This window comes from Pipistrellus kuhlii, unplaced genomic scaffold (assembly GCF_014108245.1).
Source record: "Pipistrellus kuhlii isolate mPipKuh1 unplaced genomic scaffold, mPipKuh1.p scaffold_m20_p_20, whole genome shotgun sequence".
Lineage (NCBI taxonomy): Eukaryota > Metazoa > Chordata > Mammalia > Chiroptera > Vespertilionidae > Pipistrellus > Pipistrellus kuhlii.
Window position 1 is genome coordinate 4,847,144 of NW_023425516.1, and position 21,563 is coordinate 4,868,706.

General features: G+C 58.3%; 1 protein-coding gene across 4 annotated transcripts in view; it reads left to right on the plus strand.

Annotated features, from left to right (window-relative positions):
• Window positions 1-14,667, plus strand: part of RBM19 (RNA binding motif protein 19) — a 96,028-nt gene extending 81,361 nt beyond the window's left edge. For 2 of the 4 annotated variants that reach the window (XM_045585412.1, XM_045585411.1), the window contains exon 25: window positions 5,924-6,158. The gene's annotated coding sequence lies outside the window, so the exon portion shown is untranslated. Of the gene's footprint in view, window positions 1-5,923; window positions 6,159-14,541 lie in introns of those variants that run through there. The other 2 variants (XM_045585413.1, XM_045585414.1) reach the window with 2 other exon arrangements.
• The last annotated feature ends 6,896 nt before the right edge of the window (window positions 14,668-21,563 follow it).

Below are 21,563 nucleotides of genomic sequence, written 5' to 3' on the forward strand. Positions count from 1 at the left end.
GGCCCTTCACGTCAAGTGTGCGGGGCCTGAGGGAAGCCCCCTGGTTTGACAGCTCGGAGGTCAGACCCGAGAGGGCGAGTGGCTTCGACTCGGTCACGCTGTGGCCGAACTCCACCGTGTGGCCTTCACCCTCCACCACAGCACCAGGCCCCTGGGCTTCGATCCCCGCTCTGCCGCTCACCAGCAGCCTGACCTTGAGCAGCTCCTTGACCTCTGAGAGCCTCAGTGTCCCCACCTGTGAGCTGAGTTCCAGCAGCCCCGGCTCACGGGAATGTGAGGGTTAAATGAGTGGGCAGTGAGCACTGTGCCCGCGTTCGCTGTTTTATTCCCCCCAACCCGAGCACCAAGGAGTAGCCCCCACTCCCACGGAGGCTCTCACCCTCACCACCACTGGGAGGCCACGGTGCTCCATCCCCCTCATAACCCCACTTCCGCTAATTGCAGCTTTTATGAAAGCGAGCCCCCGGGACCGCAGCGCCCCGTCCTTGGGTGCGGCCAGCTGCAGGCATTTTTCTGTTGTGCCTGTTTCCAGTGGCAGCTGCCCCCACCTTCCCTGGGAGCTGTCAGGAGATCCCCTTCTCCTGGTCCCCAAAAAGATTCCAGGTGATACCGCTGGACTCCTCCCCTCCTCACCCCCCTCCCCCCCACTTGTCTGCACGTCACCCTGAGCTTTGCAGAGCCCTCTCCCAGTCAGGAGCTTGGCTGTCTCAGCCGAATCACAAGGTGGAGAAGGTCCGCTCGCTGCACAGGAGAGGTGAGGTGAGGTGAGGTGAGGTGAGGTGAGCACCAAGGCTAACATTCCATGAAGACGCTGCAGTGAGGCCCCTTCCCTCCCGGCATCCCAACCGGCCAGGGCTCCACACTCAGACTTGCTCTCCTCCCCTGGGCTTTGCAGGGAAATGGTGGCCACGCAGCACATGCTGGACACCCTGGCTCTGGTCGTGGTTCTCAGACTGCCCCAGAGGACTGGGATAGGGGTCAAGTGGGTTGGACCCCAAGCCCTTAACTACCCTACCCCCCACCTCTGGTATTTCTACTCATGGATAGGATGAGCATCTCACTGCAACAGTTTTGAGCCCCTTTGTGTCTTGTGGACCCCAAAGTGCAAGCCAGCCTCTTCATCCGGACCCCCAGCCGGAGCCCCAGCCACTCCAAGGCCAGGGGCAGCGGCCAGGGGCCTGCCGAGGCACTGTGTTGGTTAGAGCGTTTCAGACCAGGTGGCAGCGGTTAAGATGAGGCTGACTTCTCTCGGGACAGTGGGGGCGCTGCCTGGCCATCCTGGTGTTTTCTAGGTCAGTTTGTGCCCCTTTCTGCCTTTGGAGCTAAATGAGAACGGAACCCCGTGTGAGCATCTACCAAAGGTCCACACTAGATGCGATTCTTTCTTTGTTTTGGTTCTGAGGGAAAGCGGCCCCTGGAGCTCCCGTGGTTCTTAGCCCAAGAAGAGCTTAAGGCCCCGTCTTAGGCACAGCAGTTGTCAAGGAACACCCCAAAGAAACATATTCACTACCTGCCCATTGGCCAAAGCAAGGCACCTGGCAGAGCCCCCAAAGATGGGGCATGGGTGGGCGGGGTGAGTGTTTGCCGGAGCCCAGGTTGTCTAGAGAAATGGGCCTTCAAAGAGCTTCATTGCCAAGACCGGGGACATGCCTGCCGGCAGGTGCCCAGATAGAAGGAACCATCAGGCTGATTGGCGTCTGTTGGAAGGCCCTGTGCTCATTGCCCACCCCCCCACCCCCGCCCCCTTAAAACATGCTCAGGTCTTCCCACAGTCAGACCCCGTTCATGTTGTTCCTGAGACTCGTCTGCTCAAACCCTTCTTCCCTGGGGAACGTTTGGCTTTAGAAATCAGAGTTTGGGTCCTGGCTGGGCGGCTGGTTAGCTGGGGCCAATCCCCTGCACCGGGGGGGGGGGGGGGGGGGGGGGGGGGGAGCGTTCAATTCCCAGTTGGGGCAAGTACCCAGGATGTGGGTCCGGGACACAGCACATATGGAGGCAACCGATTGGTGTTTCTCTCCTTTCTGTAAAAAGTAAAGTAACTCAGATTTGGGATTTAGCTGCATTTCTCTGCATCGTGGTTCCTCTCTAATCCCTACACCTTTTCTGCTCCCAGCTGGTGCAGCCTTGTTTCGGGGGGGGGGGGGGGGGGGGGCGCGGGGGAGAAGGCAGGAGGTTAAAAGGTTCCTTCTCTTCTAAGAAACCCAAACTTGAATTCTCCGCTGTCTGAAAGGGAACCCCGTTTCTCTATCACTCTCCTGTTCAGCGTTAGGGATCCTCCCACCCCCAGCAAAGCAGCTCTTGGGGAGGGGTGCAGTGGGCAGGAGCATTTTCTCCGAGTTGCCGGTCAGATACTGTACATCTTGTCTGGAACTCTCCGCTTCGGAGAAGCCACTGGACCCTCAAGATGGGGCACTTTCCAGCACCCCAGGCCCGAGGGGGGGTGGGGGCGGGGGAGCAGGTGCCAGGCCCGGGCATGCTTCACTGAACGCCGCCCTGCGCCAGGCCCAGGCCCCCGTGGAGCTCTGCCCTAAACCCCAGAAACGGGGCCGTCACCCACCCAGAGCGGGAGGTCCTGTTGGCACCTCCTGGTCCCGGCCACCGGGGTACGGGGGCCGCGCCCCCAAGCTGCGTGTCCTGCCGGGAGGGGGGCCGCTGCATGTGGACGGCTCAGATCCGCTCCTCACCGCCTCCTCCCCGAGGCGGCGTCACGTGGCAGCCGAGTGAGGTTTCAGATGTATCCACTCATGAATATCAATCAGGCCCGGTAATTCACAGTAAGTGCGATCCAGATTGACTAATAAGCAAGGCTTTCACCCCAAACCGGGTCTGGGGACGGGCAGGTGTGGGCACGACGTGACCAGAATTGAAAACCCCGCCGCCAAGCTGCAGATGGCGGTGGTCCCGAGGGGCTGCCGGACAGCCCGGGAGCGGGGTCCCCTCCCAGCAGCAGCCAGCGCCCTGGGCTGGGAGCAGGCTCTGGGCCCCGGGACCCTGCGGTTCCTCTGCCCGCTGGGAGCCTCCCTGGACCCTCCTGACCACGGTGGTGGGGTCCAGGCAGACACCCAGGAAAGGGGTTACCCAGGGCAGGCCCTCGCCAAGAAGGTCCTGAGGGTCAGGTGGAGCCCAGTGTGAGCACTTCCCACGGGTGCCTCGCTCCTCCCCCCTCCACCCCATCCCACCCCACGGCCTGTGGTCATCGACTCTGCTGCTTGTGAGCTCTGTGAGCCAGGAGGTGAGGGAGTCTTCTGCCACCATCACAGACACGCCTGTGTCCGTACGTGACAGGCGTGACAGCGTCGGGCAGAGAGGAAGGCTGCAGGTGGGGCGGGTAGCGGGAAGGTCCCGCTGAGGAAGGTCCCTGCGAGGATCTGGAAGGAAGCTGGCCCTGCACGGCAGCCGCTGCGGGAATCATCTTTGTTCCCTGAGCTGCTCTGCAGCCCCAGCGGCTCCTGAGCAGATGCCAGGGCAGCTCCAGATTCCGAGGCCTGAACTGCAGAGACGGGCAGCATTCAGGGGGCCTTGGGGGTGGCCGAGCCCACTGGCAGCTGCTGCTAATTTGTATTTGCATCTCAAGTGTGTGCCGGGCAGCAAGGAGCGGCCTTCGGAGCTCAGAGGCCTGGCCCACGCCTCCCAGGAGACACTGGGTAGTTTCTCATTTTCCCCTTGAGCAGTTCCACAGCCCAGTTCAACCTGCAGTGGGGCTCCCGGGCTGGGGAAGGAGGCGGGTGAGGAACGAATCCATGCCACACGGGGCCGGGCCGGGCATGCTGGGCGATGCCCCCAACAGCAGCAGAGGCGAACCAGGAAGAGCCCCAGGGAGAGTGGCTTCCATACAGCCTGCCCCTCCCGGCCGGCGGAGTACCCCTCCAGCTACAGGGGTGCCCCCAGCACGTAGGTCCCGCTTAGCAGCAAACTGCCCGAGACCCGATCCGGCTCCTTTGAAAGCAGAGGCTCACCCCTAAGCTTCTCGAGGTCCGCCTCCCCGTGGCTTAGCGCAGAATTCTTCGGGTTGGGACACTCGAGTGGCCGTTGGAGGGGCCACGTCACGTTTATCAAGACCGTAGCTGAGAGCCTCCCCTGAGCTAGGTCCTTGTTCATGCCTGTCCGGAGCCTGTGCATGGGCCGCCTGTGCCCATTTTCCAGATGCAGCAGCTGAGGCTCAGGGACATGGAGAGCCTGCCCAGGTTCAGAAACGGCCGTCGGGCTTCCGGCCAGGGTCTGTCTGACTCCAAAGCCAGTGCCCTTCCCAGAAAGCACCCTGGCATGGTGGGAGCAGCGAGGGGAAGAAAGGCCCCTCTGTGCCCAGCGTCTTGGAAAGCGTCTCCTGCCCGCGTGCTGGGCAGCGCATCCTGACAGCATCGCTACCTCTGGGCGCTCGGCCCCGGTGGCTTCCGGTCAGCGGAGCAGCTGGAATGAGGCCCTGCCAGGCCCACCGGCTGCTGGACACCACAGATGGGCTCCAGATGCTTCCTCTCCCCATCGGGGCTCCGGAGCCGCTCCGACCAGGCGCTGTCTGATGGGGCTGCGAGCCTCCGTGTCCCTGCCCGCCTCTGCCCCCCGTCTCCGGCCTCGGGATGGGGCTCACAGGTCTGTTCTGTCTAATCCTCGGCCCCTGTGTCCAGGCCTCTGCTCAGATGCGGCCCATCCAGGCAACCCTCCCTCTCACCCTGGACCGAGTCCACTCGATTTCTTAGCAGCTGCCACCTTCTGACACGCTTTCTACTTGTTTATTGTTCCTTCCTTCTCTCTCCCCCAACTAGACTGTCCCATGAGGGCAGGTGGGCCCAGAACAGCGTCTGGGGCAAAGGCAAGTAGAATTGATCATGATTGGAGAACCTGTTAGATTGTTAAAGCGCCGCTTCTGCCTTCTACAGTCAGAACAACCCTGCAAGGTGAATCTTATCCCCACTTCACAGATGAGAAGACTGAGGCCTGGGGTTGGGTATTGAGGCCATGAAATCGGTCACCTGCCCAAACGCCCCCTCTCTCCCTTCAGTGCGGCTGGCAGCAGGAAACTTTCTCATCCAACAAGGAGGGTCATTGACTCTTGGCCAGCCACCGCTTTCTTGAGGAATAAAATCAAGAAGTGGGAAACTCGGCTGGCCTGTGGGGCTCGGAGCCTCAGGCCGGGCTCAGCCGCTGTCTGTGCGGAGCGGAGCAGAGCAGCCGGGGCCTGGGGGTTTGCTCGCAGACGGCGGGCTGAGGTCCGCTCCTGGCCTCACTTAGAATTCAGCCGCTAGATCGCTGCCTTCTCTCTGATGGCCGGGAGTGATTGACACTTACAAATTACCCAGCCGAAAGTGTCGAGTCTTTGACCCCTGAGTAACATCTTTGGCAAGCCTGAGACTTGCCAGCATTTTGTCATCTAATTACTACAAATCCCTTGAAAATTCACTGGCTGGTGAATTTTTAATGCGGGGCAATTTCAATGTGATGCATTGCCCAGATGGGTCCTTGCCTTCCCCATCTCTCTCTTTTCCTCTTCTCTCTCTCTCTCTCTCTCTCTCTCCATCCCTCTTGGCTTAACTTGAATCATCTCAAACTTCTGAATGGGGCCCCGCCCTGGACGTCGGGGGAGCTGTCGGAAGTGCTGGGGTTCTGCCTCCTAGCTTTACGTGCTCCGTTCTCCAGAAATGTGCGCCCAGACGGTCCCCAGGGAAATGTCCACTCCTGCCTCCCGGACAGCACGTGGGGCTGCCTGCCTCCCCCCCACCCCCAAATCTCCACACGCATGTGTACACATACACGTACACATACACACACACACACACCTAGCACAACTGACCGGGCAGCACCCATCCACCGGCCTCCTCAGCACACCTTGGCTCTCCCTGGGCATGGGGCAGAGCTGCCTGGAAGGCTGGTGCTGTCACACTGAGTCTCCGGCAAAGCGTGTTTCATCCTCCTTTCACTTGCTCTTTAGATCGCTGCACGACGGTGCTCCCAGAGGGAGGACACGAGCCTGAGCCTCCCACTCCGGTGCCTGGACAGCCTCCTGCCTCCGACCCCGAGCGGAAAGCCGAACTTCCTTCGTCCAAGCACCACGCTGACCTGCTGGTGCTGGAGGGCAAACTGGACCTTGGACCCTCCAGCAGCTGTGGGGGCAGGACCTGGCTCCCGATCCTGTGTGGTTTTTATATGCGCCACCCGCGCCCCCCCCCCCCCCCCCGCCACCTTTGATATGTATATCGGATTTTTACTTCTAAATACAGAAGCAAGGTGCCTTTTAAACTCTGTCTCCCCCCGTCCCCCCCCCGCGGCCCGCTGTGGGGACCTCCTCAATGACAACACGGAGGGGCAAACCTGAGCCACCAGTGTGTCGGCCCGCCCTCTCCACCCCGCCCCTCCCCCCTATTCACGGGAACGAGGGCCTGCCTTTCAGTCCCGATTCCGGTTACACGTGTACACGGCTGATAAAATATTCCACTTCACCCCTCTCCCCGCGGGACCTGCCGTCTTACGGGAGAAGGGTTTGTATGACAGCGACCGCGACAGCCTGCGTGTCGCCTGGAAACGCGTGGGGGTGGGGGTGGGGTGGCTGTCACTCGGCTCCTTTATTCCGATTCCTCTTGTGGCTCTGATAACACATCGCTGGAGAGAGGAGCCGGGCCTCCTCCCCGGGCTCCCCAAGGCCCCGGCGGTCGCCCTCCATCCTTGAGGGATGTGACCAAGGTCCCCGTGGACCTCACCTGGGGTCACAGGGCAGCAGAGGTCGGCTGTGGGTGCTGAGTGTTTGTGCCCACTGCCCTTGGACACCCTCAGACGCTGGGCCAGAGCAGGGTCTGGGTGGGGGACGTCCCAGAGAAACCAACTGGCAGATGGACACGGCCAGCTGATGGGAGGCAGGGCTGGGCGGGCCTGTTGAGGGGGTGGATGTCACGGCTGCTGAGGTCCTCCCGGGGAAGGAGACAGCGGTCTGGGGTTCTGCCCAGACGACCTGGAAATGACCCGGGAGCCTCCGAAGGGCCTCCTGCTTCTTCCTCCCACTTGGTCCTCTGTGTCTGGCTCACTAGTCAGTGGAGCTCTTCAAATCCAGAGGCACCAGGGGAGCAGTGAGGGGGCTTACACAGCAACAGCGGACTTAGTTCTGAGGCCCGAGAGCAGGGACTTAATGCTCCACAGTGAGCGCTGCCTCCGGTGAGCTCTGCGATGGGCCGGGTGCACCCACACCCTGCGCCGGAAGGAGCAGAGGAGGGTGCCGGGCTCAGACAGGAACGGACAGTGTCACATGGGTGGGCCTGTCTTCTGAAGAAGGCAGGGTTTGGGCAGGAAGGCAGCACACAATAAGCACCCACTAGGCGCTAGAGAAGGCCTGGCCTTGGAAGGTTCAAGTTTAGTAGGTGTGACCTTTGCATGGAGTTGACCTCTTATTTATTTTAAATGTATTTTTATTGATTTCAGAGAGGAAGGGAGGGGGAGAGCGAGAGAAACATCCATGATGAGAGAATCATTGATCGGCTGCCTCCTGCACGCCGCACACTGAGGATCGAGCCTGCAACCCAGGCATGTGCCCTGACTGAGAATCGAACCCAGGACCCTTCAGTCTGCAGGCCCACGCTCTATCCACTGAACCTAACCAGCCAGGGCTGGAGATGACCCTTTAGAAGGAGGGCATCCGGGGGGAAGGTTGTTGGCCCTCACGGGCAAATACCCACGTGCCCACCAAGACCCCTCCAGCCTAGCTGGTGGCTGGGCGGGTGGGGGGAGGTCAGTGTTGGGGGGAGCCTTTTCCAAACAAAGGTGACTGACAGCCCGCTCGCTCCTTGGCCGGGAGATTAGCCCGACCTAGCAACCCCGGGGCCCTTGTGGAAGGAAACCCAGACGAGAGAACGAATAATTTATCCCGTCATCTGTCACCTGTCTGCTGTGCCGCCGGCCCAGCCTCGTCCTCAAGACAGGAATGAAGCAAAGAGGCTGGTGGACAACGGGAACGAGTCCTTGTTTTTATTCCCCGAAATGTCTGCTTTTTCCTTCTGGCTCTGTTTTGGGTTTCTTGGGTGTGTGTGTGTGTGTGTGTGTGTGTGTGTGTGTGCGCGCGCGCGTGCACACTCGTTTTGTGCTGTTAGAAGCATTTAAAGTCCTGGGCCTGTTTGAGCCGTGGTCCCCACTTCACAGTACCTTCCAGCGGTTCTGAGACGCTCGGCATACTTTTCATTCCCTCGGTAAATACTGGGAGCCGGGCACTGCGCTTTGCCCACAGACACGTGGCCAGGGCAGCCAGCTCTACGTCCTTGGGTCTCACGGGGAAAGAGCCGATCATTCCAGGTCAGGATGAGGGCTAGGCACAGCCACACCGAGGAAGTGACAAGGCAAGAGAAGAAGCCACCATGTGGGTGCCAAGCATGGCAGTAGGCAAACAGCAAGTTCAAAGGCAGCAGGCGGACACTGAGCTTGAGGACTAAGGTGGCCAGGGTTCCCGGAACAGTGGCTGATGTAAGAAGGGACTTGGCCCTAGCTGGTTTGGCTCAATGGATAGAGCATCAGCCTTCAGACTGAAGGATTCCAGGTTCGATTCCGGCCAAGGGCACATGCTGGGTTGCAGGTTCGATCCCCAGTGTGGGGTGTGCAGGAGACAGCTGATCAAATGATTCTCATCATTGATGTTTCTATCTCTCCCTCTTTCTTCCTCTCTGAAATCAATAAAATATTTTTTTTATTTTTTTACGAAGGGACTTGAGAGAGAATGGTCTCAGAGATACTGGAGAAGGCTCCCCCTGCGAACAGCCGTTTCAAAGACATGGGCGATGCAGCCGCGGAGTGGGGGGTGGGGTGAGGAGAGGATGTGGCAGAGGCCATGTTTCCCATTCCTTCACCTGTGCTTTCTTCCTATTGCTCTTCCCGCCTCCCAGGCAGCTAGCGGTGTCTGAGTCCGTTAGCCCATCAGACCAAAGCAACAATCTGCTCGAAGCTTTCCAGTTAAGTGTTTGTTTTCCTGATTTAAAAAAAAAAATTTTTTTTAAAAAAAAAGCAAAACTGCAGCCCCCTTCCTTCCTCCTTTCCTTTTGCCTTTAACTGGGATGAGGTGTCTGGAGCTGCGGCAACCATTTTGCAGCCATGAGGGAAAAGCTAAGAGGATCGCAAACACAGGAGCCACTTAACCGCCAACGGCCTGTCTCCAGCTTTTTCATGACATGGAAAGAACGAGGCCCACTCATGTAAGATGCAGCTAGTCGCTTTTCCTGTTGTTTGCCAAAAGCATTCCTGGCCTGGTGCTAGGAGTCGGGGAGTGGGCTGGGGAGAGGCGAAGATCAAGGTCAATGAGTCTGAGTTCAGAAGCAGCAGCCTGTGGTCCTAACATGGAGCGCCAGGAATAAACGAGCCATCTCAGATGGCATACTGAATCTGCTGCTGTAATTCCTCCACTTCCGGTTCCATGTGTGCTCCGAAGGGCAGAGGGGAAACGAGTCAGGACAGACAGGTCCTGACTTTACCTGCAATCCTGACCTCACCAAAGCAAGGTAGTAGACAGACATCTTCCTGCCTTGGGAGGAAGACAGCTTTCCCGGGTTTATTCGCCTTGAACCTCGATAGGGGGAGGGCCGAGGTGTTGGAGAAAGAAGAGGGGAGGAGTTTGGCTGCCTGGGCTCCAAAGAGGCCCTCGCACTGTCCCTGGCCTCCCAGGGCCTGAGGCACGTTGTGACAATAAACGTGTGTAATAGGAAAGAAAAATTATCAGAATGGGCAAATTATGTTCACAGTATAGGAGGAAAAAAAGAACATTTATTCAGTGTCATGTGTGCTCTCCGGAGGCCCGCGTAATTCTTGTCAAGCGGAGGTGTGCACTGCAACAGAAATCGTGCAACAGCCACCAGGCTGGAGGTGAGGCTACGCAAATCACATGACGGACGGGGACGGGATGGGGGTGTGGACCCTGGTTCCCAGAACCCAGCAGCAGGCCGGTCCCGGTCCTGCCCCTCCGTCTAGTCCCAGCTGAGGGCCTCGAGGAGCCGCCATGGGGCTAAGAGAAACTATCACGCCCCAGGCGAGGGCGCCAATGCAGCTGCTCGCTGTCTGAGCCAGTGGCATGTTGACATTCAATCAACAGACACTTGCTGAAGACCTACTGTGTACATACTGTCCGGGGTGTTGGAGTCATCTAAGACCAAAGGATTAGTAACATAAAAGATGGATGTCAAGGAAGCTGCTGGGACTTAGAACCAAGAACATTCTAGCCTGGCCCGTGTGGCTCAGTGGTTGGGTATCAACCTAGAAACCAAAAGGTCACAGTTTGACACCCCATCAGGGCACGTGCCCGGCTGTGTGCTCAATCGCCAGTAGAGGGTGTGCAGGAGGCAGCTGGTCAATGATGTTTCCCTCCCATCGATGGTTCTATATCCCTCTCTCTCTAAAACCAATAAAAACATTTTTTTAAAAACAAACCTAGGGCCCTCATAGGTTTAAAAAAAAAAAAAAAAAAAAAAAAAAAAGACATTCTAACTGCCACGTTCTCTGCTGGGAACAACTGTCTGTCTCTCAAGCAGGATACGATTAGGCTTTGCCTAGAAAGCTCCAGATGTGGCATAAAGGCTAAAGGTCAAACTGCTGTCGGCATTAACCTCATCTGGACCACTTCAGGATAGAGCAATTGCAGGAAGTGCCCCAAGGCTGTGCCCTCTGCCCTGGGGGTCATTGAGAATGCAGTGACACCCCCCCTCCCCAGGGCAGAAGGCAGGAGATGTGCAGACACCCTTGGGCTGGGGCACAGCTCTGCTCTGTGCCCTCATCTGCAGCACATTGGCCCTCTCTTCAGCTTCCGGGAGGGGCCGCAGAGTTTTCTCACTGCCTCTTCCTAACTCCAAGTATCGGTGGGGACACATTCTCCAGGAAAAGTTGGATTTGAGGCATAAGGTGGAAGTCCAAAGGGATAAAATGTAATTAAGAGTGGAGGCAGCAAAATGGAGACGGCTGGTGTGGCTCAATGGATTGTGCCAGTTTGATTCCCATTCGGGCACATGCCTGGGTTTTGGGCTCAATCCCAGGTAGTGGGTGTGCAGGAGGCAGCTGGTCGATGTTTCTCTCTCTCATCAATGTTTCTTCTGCTCCCTCTCTCTTCCTCTTTCTAAAAAGTCAATAAGATCTTAACAGGAAAAAGGTCTTTATAAGAATGTTCAGAGGGAGAGGATCCAAGATGGCTGCACAGGTAAACACCTAACCGCAGCCGCACACAACAATTTCAATAAAATACAACTAAAATATAAAATGGACATTGCCCAGAGCTACAGGAAGTCGGCTGACTGAAAATTCTACAACAAGAAGGAAAGAGAAACCAGAAAGAAAATCAGAGGAGCTGTAAAAGCCTAAGATACGGAGACACGCTGAGAGCACGGAGAGGGCGGAGCCGGAGAGGAGGGGAGGCTGAGTACCTGGCTGGTGTTCCCTAGCAGGAAGGAAATAAAAGCCCCGGACTGGTCTGAACCCCAGAACCGACAGCGCGAAACCAGTCCAGCCAGACCCTGGGGACCCAGGCTCAAACAGAGGGAGACGGGGCTGTGAGGCGGAATCCCAGGGGAGCGGTGAAAGGCAGAGCCCCCGGAGTCGCGCACATTGCGCATAGAGGATGGAATGTTGACTCTGATGCTAGATTGCCCTAGCGGGAAGGAAACAAAAGCTCTGGCTGTGCTGAGCCCCAGTTCTGACTGCTCTGAACCCCAGTTCTAGGCCAGTCCCTGGGGACCCAGGCTCAAACAGAGGGAGATTTGGCTGTGAGGCGGAATCCAGGGGAGCGGCGAAAGGCAGAGCCCCCGGAGTCGCGCACATTGCGCGCAGAGGACTGTCTGTTGACTCTGATGCTAGAGTGCCCTAGCAGGAAGGAGACAAAAGCTCCAGTCTTGGAAAAACACCATGAGGAGCTGGAGCTGCTGCCGGGCACCAGCAAGCCGGGCACCAGCAAGCTGGGCGCCAGCAAGGAGCCAGGCAACAGGGCCCCTGGGGGGGAGGTGCCGCTGGCCCCTCAACTGCTGATCACTGGCCACAGAGCCGAGACTGGGGGCTGCTTCCTGGGCGGCGCCGACCCCGGCAACAGGCTGAAGTCCCGCAGAAGGCCGCGAAGAACAAAGGGGCGCCGCAGGCCAGCCTGCTGAGCTTCCAGTACGAGGAGGAAGAAACTGAAGAAGTTTTCAATGTGAAGAAATCAAGTTATAGCAAAAGACAGTAAAATTATTTAAGAAAGAATAAAAAGAAGATCTTGAAAAATCGAAGATTAAGACAGAACTCAACTCAGCAGCCAACATTGCAACATAAATGCGTTTAAAAAAAAAAAGAAAAAAAAAGGACAGAATGTTGGAGCAGCGGCGGCAAGTCCCAGAGTGGCCAGGCCCAGGGCAGTGGCAGCTGGGCCCGGAGCAGCAGCAGCCAGGCCCGAAGCAGCCAGGCCTGGGGCAGCAGCAGCCAAGCCCTGAGCGGCCAGGCTGGGAGCTTCCAGGCCCGGAGCAGCCGGGACAGAAGCAGCCAGGCCCAGAGCAGCAGCAGCCAGGCCTGGAGCGGCAGTGGCCAGACCTGGAGCAGCTGATTGTGGAGGGGACCAGAGCAACAGAGGCCAGGCCCGAAGCAACCAGGCCTGGAACAGCTCGCTCCTCGCATGCCCATGCCCCAGGGCTGCTTCTCAGACATGGTTGGAAACTTTTGGGGGAACTTGAGGGCCTACTGAATCAAGTGATGAAGGCTTAGATCTGGAGGTGTTGAGTTATCATAGCGCTGGGTTGTTGATCTGTGAGTGCCTTGTGTGGGGTCTGGATGAGGTTGGTTCATCTATTTGGAAGTGTCTTTTTTTTTTTTTAATATATATTTTATTGATTTTTCACAGAGAGGAAGAGAGAGGGATAGAGAGTCAGAAACATTGATGAGAGAGAATCATCAATCAGTTGCCTCTTGCACACCCCCTACTGGGGATGTGCCCGCAACCAAGGTACATGCCCTTGACCGGAATCGAACCCGGGACCATTCAGTCTGCAGGCCGATGCTCTATCCACTGAGCCAAACCGGTTTCGGCTGGAAGTGTCTTTTGTGTGAAGTGTATCCTTGGGCATGTGGAGGTATTATTGATTTGAGAAAATACTAAGTAATTGATTTACTACCTGAAAAATTTAAAGTTCTGAAAGTTTAAGGTCTCTTGCCAAAAAGAGGTTTTAAAGCTAACACATTAATTTCAATGGAGAAAGGGGAGGACAAGCCCTTCCCACCCAGAACAGGTAATCCAATTCCAGCCAGCAGCTATCTTTAAACAATGTGTTCATTTACATTTGAATGGCTACGCCTTTTGATAGCCTAAGTGCAAGTTTACATGTAAACAAGTTTGCTTCTCAGTTCCCAGGGCAGAAAAAACAAGGTTTAAAATTATTAGATTTTAAAATTTATTCTTAAAAATATAAAAGTTTATTAATTTAAAAAAAAAACAAGGAAATTAAAAAACCTGATGAACAATATTAACTGTTGATTATAATAGAATCAGAGATATGGGAGGGGAGTGGACTGACAATTCTGGGGGGAAAGGGGAGTGGTGGATGAGGGAAGAGACTGAACATAAACTGTGCACCTATGAATGAGGACAATGGGGGGTGGGGAAAGGGCAGAGGGTGGGGTAGGAACCTGGTGGAGGGGGGAAGAAATGAGGAACCTTTGTAATAATATGAACAATATGGAAGGTTCGATTCCTTGGTTGTGGGCACATCCACAGTAGGGGGTGTGCAGGAAGCAACTGATTGATGTTTCTCTTATCGGTGTTTCTAACTTTCTATCTCTCTCCCTTCCTCTCTGTAAAAAAAAATCAATAAAAAAAAATATATATATTAAAAAAAAAAAAGAATGTTCATAGCAGCTTCATTTGCAATAGCTAAAGAAGCAAGGCACGTGTCTGTGGGCAGTAGACTGGGTCGGTGATGGGGTCGTGCTGGGGAAGAACTCGGGGAGTCTGTGGGTGTGTGCATTTTTATAATCACGGTGTTTGCATGGAAAAGTCTGGAAAATTTGACATCAAACCATTAACTGTGGTTACTTAGAAGATTAAGGACACAGATGGACCTTCATTTGCTAAACCTTTACTCTCAGTGTTTGAAATTTTAAATCAGACAAATAAAGCAGATTTTTTAAAGTCAGTAATGCTTATCTTGCCTACCTATGGAGCAGACCTTGCATATGTAGCTGTGTGTGTGTGTGTGTGTGTGTGTGTGTGTGTGTGTGTGTGTAAGGGGGTAGAGAAAGTTCCAGAAAGCCACAGGCTAGGTGGATGGTTAGCTGGGTCCTGGGCACCATGAGGCTGGATTGCCAAGTGATGCTACTGCCCTCAAAGGTGCCCCACAGCCACGCTGTGGTCCCTGACGCCCTGCAGCTGTACCACATGGAACAATCTGCAGGCGCCTCCAGCCACGGGGACCTCCTGGGGCCCCGGGCCTGGCCCTGCCCCCCCCCCCCCGAAGTCCCCCGCAGTTCACAAGCAGGAGATTCTCATTTTCACCCAGCAGACAGCCTGTCGGAGAGCGAGGAGCTTCCTTCTATTTTTTTTTTTTTCCTGAATGATAATTTCTCCCCCCCCCTTTTTTTTTGTAGCTAAAAATCACCCAGGCTTGTCCAGACGAGAGGGCAGAAAATTATGCGGAGAAAGAGAAGGGAAGATAATTTCTCTGGGTCACAGACATTCTCACTTGTCATCCGTCTGCAGGAGACACGGGGAGGGAGGGAGAGCCCGCTGGGCTGCGAGGCCCGGAATGAAAATGAAGGCCGGCCCAAATCCATCACTGTCCTCCGCGCTCTCCCCGGGGGGGGGGGGGGGGGGGGCTCTGGCTCTGATCAGGGGCTGGGAAAGAGGGAAGGCTGCAGACGCTGGGAGGGAGAGGAGCCCTGCTGTCGCAGCTGGGCCGGCCCGCTTCCTGCCTTGGGCCTCAGTTTCCCCACTGAGACAACACGGCCAAGCCCTCCCTCCTCCGCTCACCGCTGGCACCCCTCCCACGCCCGGGAGATGTCAGATGGGGACCTCCTGGAGAAGCTGGACTGTGACGACATGGGTATGGGAGGTGACGCACCGTGCCGATCAAGGGCAGACGCAGCCTGCAGGCACTGACTGAGCCTGTCCATGGGAATGCCTGTGGGTGCGGCTGCAGCGTGGGCTCTGGTGGCTTGTCCAGAAGCCCGGAGCCCGATGGGAGAGGCCAGACCTTCCAGATCCTGGGAGGAGATTCAGGAGCGTCTGGCTAAGAGCTAGGCTCTTCTGCCTGTCCCCAAGCCAGGACCTCTCGTGGTGCCGGGAGGAAGAGTGTGGACATACACAGCAGAGGGAGGGGCGGCCCTCACGATGCTTCAAAGGCGTCCTGTGCCTTTAAAACAAAACAAAACAAAACAACAAAACAAAAATCAGCTGAAGCTGGTGTGGCTCAGTGGATAGAGCGTCAGTCTGCGGACTGAAAGGTCCCGGGTTTGATTCCGGTCAAGGGCATGTACCTTGGTTGCAGGCACATCCCCAGTGGGGAGTGTGCAAGAGGCAGCTGATCAATGATTCTCTCTCTCGTCGATGTTTCCAACTGTTCATCCCCTCTCCCTTCTTCTCTGTAAACAATCAATAAAATATTTTTTTAAAAAAATAAAAAAATAAAATAAAAATACATCAAAACCCCCTACTCTGGCTTCTCTTTACTCCTGTGTACCAGGATGGGCTGTATCCGTCCATTCATTCAACAGTTACTGGTAGAGGACCTACCAGGTGCCAGACTGAATGGTTGGGAGGACCAAAAAGTAGGAGTAAGCAAGGTTCTCACAAGGAAACGGGAGGCCAACGTGGTCGGAGCGAAGTGAGTGAGGGCAGGGCGGTTCCGTTTTGCACCGAAGGCACAGGGAAGCTGTATCTGTCAGCGAGGGCTAACGCAGTGCTGCAGAACAAAGCCCCCGGGCCCTTAAGACAGTGAGTACTTTTTACTGCTCCATGAGTCTGCTGGTCAGGGCCTGGCTTGGGCTGGGCCCTCCAGGGCGTCTGTGGCCAGCTGTGGGTCAGGTGGGCGGCTCTGCTGACCGAGGCTGGCCGCTCTGCCATGCGTGAGGTCAGCTGCTGGCAGGTGGTGCAAAACGGCCTCTGCCAGGAGGACTGGGCTCTCCTCCACGCACTCACTCTCCTCCAGCCGGCCGCCCGGCTCATCTCCAGGTGCAGGCAGGGAGGCTGCAGGACAGAGAGGAGGCTGCAGGACAGGGAGCGGAGGCTGCAGGACAGAGAGCGGAGGCTGCAGGACAGAACGGAGGCTGCAGGACAGAGAGCAGAGGCTGGAGGACAGAGCAGAGGCAGGACAGAGAGTGGAGGCTGCGGGACAGAGAGGAGGCTGCGGGACAGAGAGCAGAGGCTGCAGGACAGAGCGGAGGCTGCAGGACGGAGAGTGGAGGCTGCAGGACAGAGAGTGGAGGCTGGAGGACAGAGAGCAGAGGCTGCAGGACAGAGCGGAGGCTGCAGGACAGAGAGCGGAGGCTGGAGGACAGAGCGTGGAGGCTACAGGACAGAGAGCGGAGGCTGCGGGACAGAGAGGAGGCTGCGGGACAGAGAGCAGAGGCTGCAGGACAGAGCGGAGGCTGCAGGACAGAGAGCGGAGGCTGGAGGACAGAGCGTGGAGGCTACAGGACAGAGTGGAGGCTGCAGGACAGAGAGCGGAGGCTGCGGGACAGAGAGCAGAGGCTGGAGGACAGAGAGCAGAGGCTGGAGGACAGAGAGCAGAGGCTAGAGGACAGAGCAGAGGCAGGACAGAGAGCAGAGGCTGGAGGACAGAGCAGAGGCAGGACAGAGAGCGGAGGCTGGAGGACAGAGCAGAGGCAGGACAGAGAGCGGAGGCTGCAAGGTCTCTCAAGGTCTCAGCTCGGAGCTGGCACAGCATGTCCTGGGCAACACGCTATTGGCCAAACCAACCCTGGAAGCCAGTGGGTTCCACTTTTACCTCCCCCCGCCATATAGCAGGGCGCTGGGCATGGTGAAGAGCCCCGTCAGTGTCTGTGGGATGGGGCACAGGTGGAGGGCGGGCGGACGGCCGTTCTTGGGCTTTGGCGGAGCCCGAAGTGATGACAAGGGGTTAAATCCCTCAGCTGGCCGACGGGGAGCCCCTGTGCCCCTTCCCTGGAGCTGCCAGGAGCAGAGAAGACAGTGTCTCCCGCCCAAAGTTTAATTAAGTGATCTGCCTCCACGGGCTAATCCTGTTATCACTGCCCGAGCTGACCGAGCTGACCGCAGGGGCGGTGTGAAATGTCCGCTGCGGGGAGGGCCTGAAAGCCCCTGGAATTTGGGGACAGGCAGGGGGCGGAGAGGAAGCCGGAGTCCCCACGGGGGCAGGACGTCTGCTCTGCAGACAGAACACAAAGGGGAAGCTCTCTCTCCATCCCATCCCAGGGGGAGGTGAGGAGGAGGAGAAGGAGGAGGAGAGGAAGAGGAGAAGGAGGAGGAGGAGGAAGAAGAGGGGGAGGGAGTCTGCTAAACTTCTGGCTTGGGTGAACTCTGCTGTGTTGACTGTGGCTGCACATGCCAGAGGAGAAGCCCCCAGTCCCACCTCTTCTGAAGCAGCAGATACTCCACCAGCTGGGCTCGGGCAGTCTATCAGCCATTTCCTGTGTGGCTTTGGGCAGGTTACTTAACCTCTCTGAGCCTCCATGTCCTCATCCGTACCCAGCGAGTACTATTCCAGCGGCCCCTCCCCCCTGATGACTACATGATCCTCGATGGATGTGGGACTGTCTGTGGTCTGTCCCAGCCACGGGTCTGAGAGAGGCTGTGTCTTCCACAAACGGCTACCTCCCTGCCATTCCAGGGGCAGCGACCACCTGCTGGCCTGTGGCCAGCGCCCCTGACGGTGCAGAGGTTGGGCTCGGTGACCTTACAGGCAGGTGTGCTCGTTGCCAAATCCCAGCCCTTAATCCGGTGCTTGGCAGGTGCTGCTTCCATGTCTTACATGGGACCCATTCGTTCCATGCATTCATGAAGCAGTATTGGTTGAGGCCATTGCAGGGGTTTGAAAATATGTGCAGTGGGGCCTGGGTGGGACAGGCCATCGGACAAGACAGTTCTTGCTCTAACGTGCAATGGTTTGGGGGAGACAGAGGATCCCCCCTTTTCCCTGAAAGTGATTCCCTTCGCTGGCACCTGCTAGTCCTCCTAAGGGCAGGTCTTGGCAGTCCCCTGCCGTGAGGACTTCAGCCCCCTGCTGAGGTGGGAGAGAGGAGCGAAGCCCCAGGATGTGGGGGAGGAGCACATGGAGCTGGGGGCAGAGGTGACGTAACCAGAGCCGCAGGCTGACCCCGGGGTCACCTCTAACCCCAAAGCTTTGCACCCGCCCACACACTGTCCTAAGCACACGAGCTTCATCTTTCCAGCCAGCCTCAGAGGCAGGTACTACTCTCACCCCCATTGTACAGATGAGGAAACGGAGGCCAACATGGTGCCAAAGTCACACGACGATCTGTCTGCAGGGAGCTGGGCCACCAACCCAGAGTCTGTCTTCACGACCAGTGCTTTCAGGCTTCCTGCCTCCGTTTCCCACCTGCCCAGTGGGGCTCCCTGCAGACCTGGCGAGGGGGTGAGAGGAGCGTGGGGCCCCGGAGTCCTGCCCCGGGGGCAGAGGGCTGTTGGGGAGGCTGAGGCAGTGACGCCCAGTGGCCAGGCTCAGGCTCTGACGCCAGACCTCACGAGGCGGGAGCAGGGGCGGCCACTTACCTCTTAAAACCACTGTTTTCTCACCTGCAAAGTGGGGGTGATGCGTGGGGCCTCCTCCCAGGCGGCTGGGGACCAGGGGCGGTGTGGGTGCCTGAGTAGGAAGCGGGTGAGAGGCGCCCTCAGCTTGAGGGGGGCTCGGGCCTGCGTCCCCGGGATCGCGGGGGCCGGGGATGGGGAAGAGGCGGGTCTGTGTTTGCCGCCGCCACCGCGGCCTCCAGGAGTCACGCAGCCACGGCAGCGCCAAGAACTCCATAAAACCCGCGCGCTAGTTCCGCCAGACTCCGGCGTGCACGGAGGTAATTAGCACTCCTCCCGCAGAGAGTAAAGCCCAAATGTCAGGCACGCCGGGCCATTAGAGCCGGCCGTGGCTCTCGCCCTGCTGCCCGCTGGGTCTCCCCTCGCCCGTGACCTTCTCCGGGGCGGCAGATAGCGTGGTGGGCGGGCGGGCGGGCGGGCGGGCGGCGCCCGGGCCTGGGGCCTGGACCCGGGGCCCTCGCTGAGCTCCACATCGGCTCAGCGCCGGTACCAAGAGAGCCTCACCTTTTCCACCTGTCAGCGTTGGGCTTTCGGTCCCCTAGGAATAATCCACGCATGGATCTAGACCGCTAGGCGCATGCTGGCCGCTGTCTGTGAAGCAGGCAAATGCCACAAGGACAAACAGTGCCCCACACTCGGCAGAGGAGATATACGGCTGGTACCCCAAACCCACCCTCTGCCCACGGCCCCCAACCCCCAGTTTCCTTGGCTGTGAGAGGAGGTGGCGACAGAAGGTTGGGAGGACAGCACGGTTCAAGGAATGAGGCGCAGGGAGCCACGCCCGGCTCTCCCAGACACTCCCTCCGTGGGCGGCCCCTGCTGGTCCCCGTGTCCGGGTTATTCATAGGAATATCGTTACAATGGACGGGCCATCACGTCTGGCACCCCACACGGGGCCTGATGAACTGGCCGTCCCTCTCCTTCTGGCCGTCCCTCTCCTTCTGACCCACCCCAATTAGGGGACGCCTGCGTTAATATCGACACACAAAGGCACCAGCTGGTGACCTCTGACCTCGCCTCACTGGGGATCACAGGCTGATTTCGGCCCCGGCCTTCAGCCCCGGGAGCAGGACTCCTAATCTGCTTTGACATTGAATGGAGCCGGCCTCACCCCGACCTTTGCTCCCGGCCTCCCACCCAGTCCCCGTGATGCCTGGGCCTGACAGGGAGTCGCCTGCACATAGACGGGCGCGGCCTGGACCCCGGCGGGCAGCCTGGACCCCAGCAGGAGGCCTGGACCTCGGCGGGAGGCCAGGACCACCTGTCCAGCCTGGACCACCCCTTGCTGCTCCGCCAATGGAGAACCTTTGGACCAACAGCTCCCTGCATTGCAGGTGGAGCAGACACCTGGGGGCCGGTCCTGGCAGGGAGCCCAGGTCCGAGGCATCAGCCAGCATCAGGGGGCGGTGCTGAGACTGGGCGGGGCGAACCTGCAGGGCTCACTCACCCAGGGGTCTGGTGGGGGGGGGGGTAGGGGGGGAGAACGTGCCTACAGGGGGGAGGGGCAGGGTTGTCTCAGATTGCTCCGGGCTCCCAGTGAGGGGTCCAGGCGCCTCACCATCGCCCTGTCCCCGCTGTGGGCGAGTGACCCCGGGACTCGGTGACTCACATTAGAAATGGCCTTGTGCCTGGGCCCCGAGTCTCCGCCCAAAACCAGCACCGCGGCCTCAGCCCCTGAAGGAGACCCAGAACCTGGTGCTGCCCCAGGAGTTGCCATGGCAACAGGCAGCTGGCCCAGCAGGACGGGGAGTTTCGTGGAGCCTCCCAGCTTGCCGGCGGACCTGCCACTGTCCGCGGAGCCGGCGCGGGGGGCCTTGGCTTTGGACGTCCCCCCAGAGGAGAGCTGTGCCCGTGGCCGCGGCTGGAGAGGCGAGGCTCTGGCCCCTCCAGCTCCCTCTTGGGGGCTCACAGCGTCCACACAGGCCTGTGGCCATGGCACGGGCTGCATGGGACTTAATTCACATCCCGGCTCTGCATGCTCCTGAGCTGGGCACCCCCAGGCTGATGATGACCTGGCTTCTCCCGGCCCCTCTCCCAGGGAACGGGGAGAGGGGGGGGGGCCCGGGGGGACCAGCAGGGCTCGGGGGTCAGGCAGGCACACCATCGGTCACGTGGAAAGCGCTTCCTACGTAGCAGATTTGCAACGAATAGGACGTGGTTTCTTTTCTTTTTTTTCTTCTTTTTTTTAAAATATATTTTACTGACTTTTTTACAGAGAGGAAGGGAGAGGGATAGAGAGCTAGAAACATCGATGAGAGAGCAGACCAGCTGCCTCCTGCACTCCCCCTACTGGGGCTGTGCCCGCAACCAAGGTACGTACATGCCCTTGACTGGAATCGAACCTGGGACCCTTCAGTCCGCAGGCCGACTGACGCTCTATCCACTGAGCCAAGCCGGTTTCGGCAGGATGTGGTTTCTTCTTCTAGAAACGTGTTGAACGTGAAAAGCCACGAGCGTGGAGGCCGGAGGCAGACCTCTGTGACCGGGGGTGGCTTCTCCTTCAGCCCCGGAGCCGGGGAATTTAGGCTCCCTCCCCCCCCACCCCCCCGCCCCGCACCCTATCCCCCCACCCCCGTGGAGCCTGCCTCCCGAGCCCCCAGGCTGTGGGGCTGGGAGTGGGGCGGGCAGAACCGGCTCACAGGCTGCAGGGCCCGGCCCAGGAGGAGGACGTGGGCACCCCGTTCAGAACGATGAGGCGTCTCAGGATGGTGACCGCGGAGCGTGACACCACGCACGGACCCTCTGAGCACAGGCCCCGCGAGGACAGACTCCCCGTGAGGCCGGCCCTCCGGGAGCCTCTCGGTGTCACCGGCCTCCAGCCACAACCCTGGCAACACCAGGACCAACCAGTGGACTCGAATGGCCC